Source organism: Delphinus delphis, chromosome 7 (assembly GCF_949987515.2).
Source record: "Delphinus delphis chromosome 7, mDelDel1.2, whole genome shotgun sequence".
Taxonomy (NCBI): domain Eukaryota; kingdom Metazoa; phylum Chordata; class Mammalia; order Artiodactyla; family Delphinidae; genus Delphinus; species Delphinus delphis.
Genome location: NC_082689.1, coordinates 81,702,866 through 81,715,963, shown reverse-complemented (window position 1 = coordinate 81,715,963; position 13,098 = coordinate 81,702,866). Strand labels below are relative to the sequence as shown.

The 13,098-nt window shown below is 33.0% G+C and overlaps 1 protein-coding gene across 1 annotated transcript in view; it reads left to right on the top strand.

Annotated features, from left to right (window-relative positions):
* MBD5 (methyl-CpG binding domain protein 5) overlaps window positions 1–13,098 on the top strand; it is a 402,522-nt gene that overhangs the window by 169,545 nt on the left and 219,879 nt on the right. Inside the window, exon 6 of the mRNA XM_069540868.1 lies at window positions 659–806. The gene's annotated coding sequence lies outside the window, so the exon portion shown is untranslated. The remainder of the gene's footprint in view (window positions 1–658; window positions 807–13,098) is intronic.

The window sequence follows — 13,098 nt, the reverse complement described above, 5'->3', positions numbered from 1 at the left end:
TTTTTTGCTATATGGATAATAGATTGTTGCAGTACCAAAGATTAGAAAAAATAAATGATCATAATTGTTTGAAATTCAGAAATTTAAGTGATTGGTCATTTTTAATAAAATACTCTTAATCGTACTTTAATAAAATAGTATCGTAGGTGTTCATTGAGCAAGTGCTGTGCTTTGAATTAATAATCTAAATATTACTTAACTATCATGTTTGTTCTTTCTTTCTAGATTTTTCTCTAAGCATTAGGGCTGAGAAACTAGCTTGGTCATGATAATGCTATTCCCAGTCTCCCTTCCTCTTCCAGAGAGTCTTCTTTTCTACCTGCTGGGAGATAACTAGAGGAAAGAGCCCTGGATTTGAAATGATAAGAACTGGTTTGTCACACTGGCTCTGCTACCAGTTGATTGTAACAATGGTTGAGTTGTTTAACCTGTCTGGATTTCAGTTTCCTATCCTGTAAGATATGGGGATTGAATCATCTGATTTATATAGCTCTTTCTTACCTGGAGTCATAAATTTAGCAAGTCCTGTGTGTAAGACTAAAATTCTATGATTCTTAACAAGACCTCGTTAAGAATCTCAAAATGTCTTTCAATATGAATCTAAAGAAATATAGAATAACTGTCTGTTCAGAATTCACCCTTATTTCCTTTTTAACAGGACCAAGGAAATATATACCAGAAGCCAAGAGCACAGAATATTTTTCTTCATCAATCTGTAGACCTGTGATACTCCTCTAATTTCATCAAACACAAAGGAATGATCACCTTGACAGATGGCCACAGAGGATGTCAACAATTTTTTGGAGGCAAGCAATGAAATATTTGTGCTGAGTTTTCTATTATTAAGTATGTACAAACAAGTAGAATTATCTTACGTTTTAATGAAAAAATAAAAAGTAGTCTTTAGTATAGCAATTTATATAAGCATAGCTATTTCTTTTTCTTTTTCTTTTTTTCCTGAGTACTGCTGCATGTCAAAAATTATAGTAAGCTGCTTTTGCCCTTACCTATAGTATAGGACTACATTATATCCCTAAATACAAAAAATCTAAATAATAAAAATTAAGTACCCATGTTTGAAAATAGGGCTCTTTGCATCTATCTTGGACACACATATCATATAACTACAAATACTAAATAGTTTGGGAAGTTGGAATTATTTTCTACTTATTTTAAAATTATCTGTACCATGTATGAATTTTTTTTGTTTAATTTCTACATTTTTTTCCCTCACTTATTTTAAACAACTATTCTGAAGTGCTCCAAAATCTTGGGGTGTGATCCCTTTACATCCCTAATAGCTTTATATTTTATGAGAATCATACACCACAAGATCCCATTGAACATTTCGTTACTTTCACAGCAGCTCTTATTGCTCCCGGAAAAATAGCTGGCCAAGGATTATGGACCACAGTGCCATCTTCAAAATTGAAATTAATTACATTACCCTTTAAAGGGGGTTTGCTTGGAAAGAAATTGACTGGATTATAAAGAAAAAAATAATAAATGTATGGAATCTGCTTTCTCTACTTTCATGAAAAATAAAGACTTAAGTAGATGAATATAAAATGAAGTAAAAGTAAACTCAAAAATTTGAGTAGAATGCACTAAAGTTGAATTTCTCCAAGCATTTTATACAAACAAAGAAACTGTAGGTATGTTCAGAATTTTTAATTTAGTGTTAATTCAACTCATAGGCCTAAAGTCATCCAGCAAATGAGTCTGCTTTTTAAGCTGTACATAAAGGGATGCTTTCTAGGTAAAGGAGACCATAAATGTTTAAAAAACCCAGTGTAGCTTCTGAGTTTTCTTTCAGTAACTAGAGTCAAAATTAGTTCTTGCTTTTCTGTTGGGGAAAATTTCATCTAATTACATTCAAATTATTCTGCAACTTTTTGGACAGCAAATCCTGATCACAAAAGAAAAGAAAAAGCAGCTGTGTTGCCCTTTCCTCGTAGTTATAAGAATAGCATTATTATGCAGTCACTAGGCTTTATAGAACCATAAGTGATTATCCACTGGCGGCTTTCTGGCAGAGAGACACCTAAACCTTTCTGAACTGCTGATAATGTATGCCTTCTCTTTTTAAGGATCTTCAGAAAAATAGATTTCATTGCTTCCTTCAGTAAACCAATCTAGTATAACAGCTCTCAGGAGTAGGGAGATCTTTCTTAACCCTTTTATTAAGTGACTGTTTCTAAAACTTCTTTTCTCAGAATTACACTCTAATCATGATTTAAATCTTCTCTTAGTTCGATATACATAATTCACCTAACTATTTAAGAAAATAGTTAAAATTGACCATTGCTAAATTAATGGAACTAGTTCCTATAAACAGTGCTTCTCTGTAAGCAACCTGTAGTCAAATTTCTTCTTTCTCTAATATTTCCTTTTTTAACTCATCCACATGTCATATATTATTTTGATCTTCAGTTATTCTTTAACCACAGCAACGTATCTTGTGTCAGATAACTGTAATTTATATTTCTTCCACATTGTATTAAGAACCAGCCCTTTGTTCTCTTTGAATTGCATTCTATTTATGACCATGTCATTAATAAGCCACAGATATTTATAATTCTAATCAAAAGTGCTATTTCATTTATTTCCCATATTTTAACATTTATTTGAAAATTATGATTTAAAAAATTTTCAGTAGTTAGAAAAGCAATTAGAGCATAGCGGGTATGACTTACAAGCTTACTATTCAAGAACACAAATTCATAGAACAGATTAAGACTGACTGATTAACCACAACTGTGCCACACCCACCAGCTGTGTGACCTTGAACAAATTGATTCTCTCTGACCCCCAGTTTGTACATCTTTAAATTTGATAATAATAATATAATTGTAAGGATTAAATGGGATGCATAATATAAGTAAAAAGCTTAGCTACCTAGCACTTGTGTAGTACATAATTCAATAAATAGGTGATGCAATTATTCTACTTTTTGCAAAATGAGTAAAAACAGGTTTCCTCATAGTAGCAAGCTGAACTCTTGCAAAAGCAATAATGAATTTGTCCATTATACTCATGCCAAATTTCTTTTATCATGTTTGTTGTACTGCTAGTAAATTTTATGCCCATTGAAGTTTCCCAATCAGCAGTTGAAAGTTGATTTTTAAACATGTAAAAATAGTTTATCCAGTAATAACCATTAAAAAACATAATTCTTAAAAAATGGTTGTTAACCTTTTAGTCTCATGAAAACTATGTATATTCCAAATTTTGCAAGAAATTTTACTTGGGTGTTCATGGACTCACTGCCTATTATAAAATTTAACTTCATATCAACCACTATTATTTGGAGAAATATTCCATGTGCAAGGCAGAATGATTTGAAGAATTTTCTTATTTGGATTAAATATCTTTTATGTACACATTGATCAGATATTTATTTAGTCTGAGAAACTGATTTGACATTTCACTAGAAAAATAAAAGTAAACAGGCAGTTTGGTTCTCTGTTAAAGTTTCCTAGGTTTCTGTAACAGATTACCACAAACTGGATGGTTTAAATTAACAAAAATTTATTCTCCAAAGTTCTTGAGACTAGAATTCTGAAATCAAATTGTCCATAGGGCCATGTTATTTTGAAGGCACTGGGGAGCATCTGCTCTATGCCGTTTTCTTAACGTATTGGCGACATTCCTTGGCATGTGTTGGTTTATAGACTCATCACTCCAATCTCTGCCTCCCTCATCACATGGTTTTCTCCCTGTGTGTCTGTGTCTGTTCTCTTATTATAAGGACACAGTCATGTTGGATTCATCATGACTTCATCTTAACTTGATTACAACTGCTAAGGTCCTGTTTCCAAATAAGGTCACATTCATAGGTGTTGAGGGTTAAGATTTGAACAATGTCTTTTGGGGGAACACAATTCAACAATAACACTGTCTTTTATATATATCTATATATTTTTTTTAACTGAAAATAAAGTTAGGGAAGAAAAATTGATTTTAAAAACAAAGAGTTTTTTCTCCTAAGAAAGAAGTTTTTACAGTTGTGAAAAGACACCTTTTGCTTATAATGATTTGGCAGTATCTTTTCTTCAACATTGTTTCTTGATACTTTTTCCCATCTCCTCTATAGCTCTATTTCTTAAAATTATATAACAATAGCTATCATTTTATTTGTTTACTTGAGGTCAGAGTTCAAATAATAGCATTATTGTTCTATTATCAAAGGCTTGAGTCCATATTATACATATCAACAAATGAAACACCCTGAAGACTGTAAAGATGCTATAGCGTTTGCATTTATAATTGAACTGGTAGTTGTACTTTGTAAATGAACTGAGTCAGTTTTTCCTTTCCTTTACTTGATTCAAACCAAGGTTACTTTTTATTTCCATGAGTAAGAAATTCGCTTTAAATAAAGTTAAGAAAAATTGATGACCTTTCAAAATGAACATAGCCACTATATATTTTTAACATTAATTCTACGCTTTATTCTAGTCAAGTCTTTCTAACTTATACTTGGTATGTGGTATATAGATCATCAGTACATTTTTATCTTATCTTTTTTTGCATTCATTTCCCATATATTTAGACAATTGTCACAGATTTTTCATGTAATAAAACTTATACAGGGTGTACACTCTTATTTCAGCACTTCAATATAAAGATTTTATGTTTATTTTCTTCTCTTTGAGCTTCCGAAAGGAAGGGAGGTAAAGCATTATAAAATCCTATTGTAGGGTCCTTGTGTTTTTCCATTCTTGCATGAAGCACGTGAAGTTTCCAAAACATACTTTTCTTGTGGGTAAAACCTGCTTCAAATTATTTTTTGCATGCAATAGACACTCAATAAATGTTTTTGAAGTTAATGAAGAAAATTGTAATTAGGCCCTCTGCTGTAGACAGCATCCAGAAGGATTGCTATTGCAAGATAAGTTAATTCTGAAGCCAACTCAGTTATACACCATTCATGTTAAATATTTTCCTTGAGTTTGGTATAAATGATAAACAGAAGTAGGAACTAGAGAATTTACAGTGCTGAAAAGTGGAGTTATGTTCTTTATTTCCCAGAACTTAAGCCTAAAGGATTCCAGGCTTTGGTTTATATTTTTATCTATTTTTCCAAAAGAATGTTTAGACTTTGGGGAAAAAAACAAAATGCATGGTTAAATGAATAGTTGACTGTGTATTTACGGAGTGAGATTTTCTAAACTATGGATCAAATTAGTAGAGTGGTGGTTCTCCACCCTGACTGTGCTTCAGCATAACCTGGAAAGCTTTTTAAAAACACAGATGTTTTGGTCCTGTCTCTACAGGTTAATCTTGATTCTGCCAATTACTAGCTGCATGACTTTGAGCTTTATTTAGTCCACAGAATTAGATTCTCTAAAAGTGGATATGATACAAGAGTAGTAGACTTAACAGACAGAGGAAGGCAAGTATCATATGATATCACTTACATGTGAAATCTAAAAAAATTATACAAAGGGATTTATTTACAAAACAAAAATAGACTCACAGACATAGAAAACAAACCAAAGGGGAAAGAAAGGGGAGGGATAAATTAGGGATTTAGGATTAACATATACACACTACTATATATAAAATAGATAAACAACAAGGACCTATCATATAGCACAGGAAACTATATTCAATACCTTATAATAACCTATAATGGAAAAGAATCTGAAAAAGAATATATATGTGTATATGTGTGTGTGTGTATAACTGAATCACTTTGCTGCACACCTGAAACACTGTAAATCAACTATACTTCAATCAATCAAGCAATCAATAAGAATAGTAGACTTTTGGGGACTTCCCTGGTGGTCCAGTGGTAAAGAATCCACCTTGAAATGCAGGGGACACCGGTTCAATCCCTGGTCGGGGAACTAAGATCCCACGTGTCACGGGGCAGCCAAGCCATGCACTGCAACTACTGAGTTCACACGCTTCAACCAGAGAGCCCGCATGCTGCAAACTACAGAGCCCATGCTCCTTGGTGCCTGCAGGCCACACGCCACAACTAGAGAGAGAAAACCCGCCCACCACCACTAAAGAGAAGTCTGCATGCCACAACAAAGAGCCCGCGCGCCGCAAGGAAAAGACCCCACGTGCCGCAACTAAGATCTGATGCAGCCAAACAAAATAGTAGACTTTTGGATGAGAATGTACCTCACAAAATTTGGAATAAAATATTTACTTAGAGATGTGCTGATCTAATTAGGAAAACTTTGAAGCTTTATAATATGAAGAGGATCAGTAACAGTGAAGTAAATACCCTGTACCTCTGGTAAAAAATACCTGATGGAAATGTAAGGAAATTGTACTTTTGCCCTCAAATGTCTATATTCAGAGGCCCAGGGTACATCTGAAACTGGAATGGACTGATTTCTTAGGTGGAGGATTTAACATCAATGGAGTGTTCCCAGTGAGATTGAATAACCATTTGGAGTATGACAGTGGAAGTTATGGTGGTGATTAGGGATAGGCTAAGGGTGGCTTAGGGAATTCTTATAGATTAGAAACCTCTAAGGTCCTTTCCAACTCTAACATACTATATTTGTAAATAACAGTCCTTTCTTTGCACTTACTTATTCTTCTATATATTTAGGACACTTTTATTTGCCAGACACCATACTGGAAGATAAAATTTATGGATATGAAGAAAAATAGAATATACTAGATTTGATAATCACTACAATATAGTATAATGGAGGCAATTAAATGACATAATTGTATTTCATTTGTATATGTGTTAATTCTGTTACCATTTAGGAGCTAACTGAAATGTATGAAATAGGAGTTCCAATGTAATTAAATGTTCAGAAAGAAATTACATTGTGATTATTAGAAAAAGTGTCATTTTTTAAAAAATTGAAGTATTGTTGATTTATAATATTATATTAGCTTCAGATGTATAGCACAGTGATTCAGTATTTTACATTTATACTCCATTGAAAGTTACTACAAGATAATGACTGTGATTCCCTGTGCCATATACTATATCCTTGTTCCTTATCTATTTTATGCATAGTGGTTTGTATCTCTTAATCTCATACCCCTATCTTCCCTCCCCCTTCCCTCTCCCCACTGGTAACCACTAGTTTATTTTCTATATCTGTGAGTCTGTTTCTGTTTTGCTATATACACTCATTTGTTTTAATTGTTAGATTGCACATATGATATCATACAGTATTTGTCTTTCTCTGTCTGACTTATTTCACTAAGCATACTATTCTCTAGGTCCATCCACGTTGCTGCAAATGGCAGAATTTTATTCTTTTTTATGACTGAGTAATATATTCCATTGTATAGATGACCACGTCTTCTTTATTCATTTGTCTGTTGATGGACATTTGGGTTGCTTCCATATCTTGGCTGTTGTAAATAGAGCTGCTATGAACATTGAGGTGCATGTATCTTTTCGAATTAGTGGAGTTTTTTCCAGATATATACCCAGGAGTAGAATTGCTGGATCATACGGTAGTTCTATTTTTAGTTTTTTAGGGAACCTGCATACTGTTTTCCATAGTGGCTGCAGCAATTTATATTGCCACCAACAGTGTACAAGGGTTCCATTTTCTCCACATGCTTGCCAATAGTTGTTATTTGTAGATTTTTGATGGTAGCCATTCTGACAGTTGTGAGGTGATATCTCTTTGTTTAGATTTGCATTTCTCTAATAATTAGCCATATTAAACATCTTTTCATGTGCCTGTTAACCATCTGAATGTCTTCTTTAGACAAATGTCTATTCTGGTCTTCATCCCATTTTTTGATTGGGTGGCTTTTTTGATACTGAGTTCTATGAGCTGTTTATATATTTTAGATATTAACCCCTTGTCAGTCATATGATTTGCAAGTATTTTCTCCCATTCTGTAGGTTATCTTTTCATTTCATCAGTGGTTTCCTTTGTTGTACAAAAGCTTTTAAATTTAATAAGGTCCCATTTGTTTATTTTTGCTTTTATTTCTTTTGCCTTAGGAAACAGATCCAAAAAAATATTGTTACGATTTATGTCAGTGTATCCTGCCTATGTTCTTCTAGGAGTTTTATGGCTTCAGGTCTTACATTTAGGTCTTTAATCCAACTTGAGTTTCTTTTTGTATATGGTATAAAGAATTGTTCTAATCTCATTCTTTTACATGTAACTGTCCGTTTTTCCCAGCACCACTTATTGAAGAGACTGTCTTTTCTCCATTGCATATTCTTGCCTCTTTTGTCATAGATTAATTGACCATAGGTCTGTGAGTTTATTTCTGGAGTCTCAATTCTGTTCCATTGATCTATGTCTGTTTTTGTGTCATTATCATGCTGTTTTGATTACTGTAGCTTAAGTATAGTTGAAGCCTGAGAGGATGATAACTCCAGCTTTGTTCTCCTTTCTCAAGATTGCTTTGGCAATTTGGAGTCTTTTATGTTTCCATATGAATTTTAGGATTATTTGATCTGGTTCTGTGAAAAATGTCATGGGTATTTTGATAGGGATTGAATTAAATCTGTACATTGCTTTGGGTAGTTATGGACATTTTAACAATATTAATTCCTACAATCCAAGAGTATGGGATATCTTTCCATTGCTTTGTATCATCTTCAGTTTCCTTCATCAGTGTTTCATAGTTTTCAGAGTATAGGTCTTTCACTTCCTTGGTTAAGTTTATTCCAAGGTGTTCTTTTTGATGAAATTTTAAACAGGAATATTTTTTTACTTTCTCTTTCTGATGGTCCATTATTAGTGTATAGAAAGCAACAGATTTCTGTTTGTTAATCTTGTATCCTGAAACTTCGCTGAATTCATTTACTAGTTCTAGTAGTTTTTTAGTGGAGACTTTAGGGGTTTTTATATATAGATAGTGTCATGACATCTGCAAATAGTGATGGTTTTACTTCTTCCCTTCCAATTTGGATGCCTTTTTTTTTTTTTTTTCTCATCTGCCTCCTGTGGCTAGGACTTCCAGTACTATGTTAAATAAAAGTGGCGAGAGTGGGTATCCTTTTGTTGTCCCTGAATTTAGAGGAAAGGCTTTCTGGTTTTCATCACTGAGCATGATGTTAGCTGTGGGTGTGTCATAAATGGCCTTTATTATGTGGAGATATGTTCCCTCTGTACCCACTCTGATGTGAGTTTTTATCATGAATGGATGTTGAATTTCGTCAAATGCTTTTTCTGTGTCCATTGAGATGATCGCATGATTTTTAACCTTTTATTAATGTGGTGTATCACATTGACTGATTTGTGAATACTGAACAATCCTTATATCCCTAGAATAAATCCCACTTGATCATGCTGTGTGATCCTTTTTATGTATTGTTGGATTCAGTTTGCTAATATTTTGGTGGAGATTTTTACATCTATATTCATCAAAGATATTGGCCTGTAATATTCTGTTTTTTGTAGTGTCTTTGTCTGGTTTTGGTATCAGAGTAATGGTGGCCTTGTAGAATGAATTTGGGAGTAGTCCATCTTCTTCAATCTTTTGGGGTAGTTTGAGAAGGGTAGTTATTAACTCTTCTTTATATGTTTGGTAGAATTCCATTTGAAGCCATCCAGTCCTGGACTTTTGTTTGCTGGGAGTTTTTTTAATTAAAAATTCAGTTTCACTACTACTGGTCAGTCTGTTCAAATTGTCTGTTCTTCATTCAGTCTTGGCAGATTGTATGTTTCTAGAAATTTTTCAATTTCTTCTATGTTGTCCAATTTATTGGAGAAAAAGTGTCACCTTGATCCAGCATCTTTGAGGAGAAACTTCTTAAAACTCTCTACAATATGCAATATACTGTATCTCAAATTACTCTACTAATGGGTCAGACTCAGATCATTACATTAATTACTGTCATTGCTCCTTGTCTGCATGCTTCTCTATTGAGCATGCAACTGGTCAAGTTGCTTTTCATGCAACTGATCAAGTTGCTTTCCATGCAGCTATTGCTTGTTAATAGCTAGAATCTTGGGCAGAGAGACCAGCTTCCTGGAAAAAAAAACTGCTGAGGTTAGAGAAGACACATCCATAAGAGAGAAGTCTGAGTGTGATGGGCCTTGAAAGGCGAGACTTGATTGATTTTAGAATCCCAGAGGGAATGAAGAGAAAGGGAGTTCTAGACAAAACTCTCTAGTTCTGACTTTAAAGAACCAAAATGAAAACGGCAATAATCATTTTCTTTTTTCTGCTGTATATTTCAAAAATAATACAAGGATAAAAAAAGTTCGTAAGTAAAATTGTGCTACCTTTATTTAGTAAACTTCCCTTAGTCTAGAGTTGTACTGCTTTCTGTTTTACCGGATTTTACTAAGTCACTCCCTTTTTTTGAAATGTTTCTAATGCCATAATAGAATACAGCATGTAATGTTGTCAGTGAGTGAGGAGACGGACTACAGAAATGAATATATTGGTTCAAACAGTCAGCATATTACTGGTGGGGTTCTACAGAAGTAATGTGTTTCTATCAGGTTTTGCTTTTGAATTATAAAAACAATACATACTCATGGTTTTTAAAATAAGAAACAAATAATATGGAAAAGTGTAAAATAAAAAGTAAAATTTGAAGCCATCCTGTTTCTACTTCCCACAAGTAACTTCTATTAACTTTTTTAATGTATCATTTCAGAATTCTATCCATATACAAGTACATGTATGCACATACATGTGCCGCACACATATGCATACACATTTATGCACTGCATATACTTTTATATGCCTTTTTTGGTACATAAACACAGCATATCTATTGTTGTTTGCTAGTGGCCTTTCTGCTATTTGTCTCTGTATTATTGATTTCTAAGAGCTCTTTGTATACAAATAAAATATGCCTTTTTCATGCATTTCAAATGTTTAATTTGAACATTAATTCGTTGTTTAATTTTGTCCTTCAACTTGATTTATGGTAGTCTCTTTTTCTCACACTGAAATTTTTAATTTTAGTTTAGTCAAATTATCATTATTTTCTACTATGGCTTCTGGAATTTATGTCCAAGATTATAAGATATATAACACCGTTTTTTCTTCCCTACCCATATGGCTTAATTTTTGTTAAGATACTTTGTTTTACAGCAGTTTTAATTTCACAACAAAACTATGAGGAAAGTGCATAGATTTCCCATAGACTCCTGCCCCCAAATATGCATAACCTCCCATTATCAATATGCCCAACACAGCAGTACATTTGTTACAATTGATACACCTACATTGACACATCATTGTTACCTGGAGTCTATACTTTACATTAGGGTTCACTATTGATATTGTATATTCTATAGATTTGGACAAATGTATAATGGCATGTATTCACCATCATAGTATCATACGTAATATTTCACTGCCTTAAAAATCTTCTATGTTCTGCCTATTCATCTACCACCACCCCCAATTATTTTATAAAATTTTTTGTGTTTAAGTGTTTAAGTCACCTAGAATTTTGTTCATGTCCCAGTGGCTTTTACTGAAATAACCTTTTCTTAAAATGTCACCTTTATCATATATTAAAATCGTATATATATTGTAGTGTATTTCAGGATTCTCATTATACATTTTTCCATTTGTCTATTTCTTCTCTAGAATTAAACTCTTTAATTACTGCACTTTTACAATGTTTTTAACATCTGGGAGGACTGGTCCTTTCTTTACTCCTCCTTTTTTTCAAAATATGCCTAGATAATGACATGTTTTAGCCATATAAACTTTAGTGTCATCTTTCAGGTTCTCAAAATAAAAAAAAATTCTATTGGTATTTTAATAAGAATCTTAGTAAAATGATATATTAATTTAGGAGAATCAGCAGTCTTAGAATATTGATATATCTATTCTGAAAACAAATTATATGTCTTGCAGGTATCTGGATTTATTTTGAGTTATTTATTTTTCTAGTGTTTTTCATATTAAGTGGGTTTATTTCTAGTTTTTATTTTTTTAACTTGGCTTGTAAGGAGAGTCCTAGATTTCCATATACTAATTATATAACTAGTTACCTTTCTAAATTGTTTTTTGTCTTAGTTTTTCCATTGATTTTCTTGGGGTTTTCAAGTATACGTGCATGTCATCACGAAAACTAGGATATAATTGCCTCCTCTTTTTATTTTCTTGGGTTTATTGAGATATAATTGACAGAAAACATTGTGTAAGTTAAAGGTGTACAATGTAATGATTTGATATGTATATATACTGCAAATAATTACCACAATGTTAGTTAACACATCCATCTCCTCAAATAGCTACTGTGTGTGTGTATGGTGAGAGCTTTTAAGATCTTTTCTCTTAGTAACTTTCAGGTATACAATACAGTATTGTTAACTATAGTCACCATGCTGTACATTAGATCCCCAGAACTTATTCATCTTATAACCAGAAGTTTGTACCCATTTCCCCAACCTCATCCTCCCCACACCTCTAGCAACCACCAGTCTACTCTCTGTTTCTGAGTTCAGTTGTTCGTTTGTTTTTTAAGATTCCATGTATAAGTGAAATCATTCTATGATGCCCTCAGGGTTAATCCATGATGTCTGATGTCAAAAATGGCAGAATTTCCTCCTTCTTTACAGATGAGTACTATTCCATTTATTTTTATCAATATATACATCATCATATTTTCTTTATCCATTCATTCACTGGCGGACACAGGTTGTTTACATGTCTTGGCTATTGTAAATGATGCTTCAATGAACATGGAGATGTAGATACCTCTTTGAGATACTGATTTCATTTTCTCCAGCTATGTACCCAGAAGTGAGGAACCTCTATACTGTTTTCTATAGTGGCTATACCAATCTACATTTCCACCAACAATCCACAACAGTTCCCTCTTCTTCACATCTTTGCCAGCACTTGTTATCTCTTGGTCTTTTTGATAATAGCCATTCTACCAGGTGTAGAGTGGTATCTCACTGTGGTTTTTATCTGTATTTCCCCAATGATTAATGATGTTGAGCACCTTTTTATGGAACTGTTAGCCATTTGTATATCTTCTTCGGAAAAAATGTCTGTTCAATTCTTTTACCCAGTTTTTAAACATCAGGTTTAGTTTTTTGCTGTTGAGTAGTATGAGTTTCTTATATGTTTTGGATATTAACCCCTTAATCAAAAAATCGTGGCCAATACCAATGTCAAGGAGTTTTTTCACTATGTTTTCTTCTAAGAGTT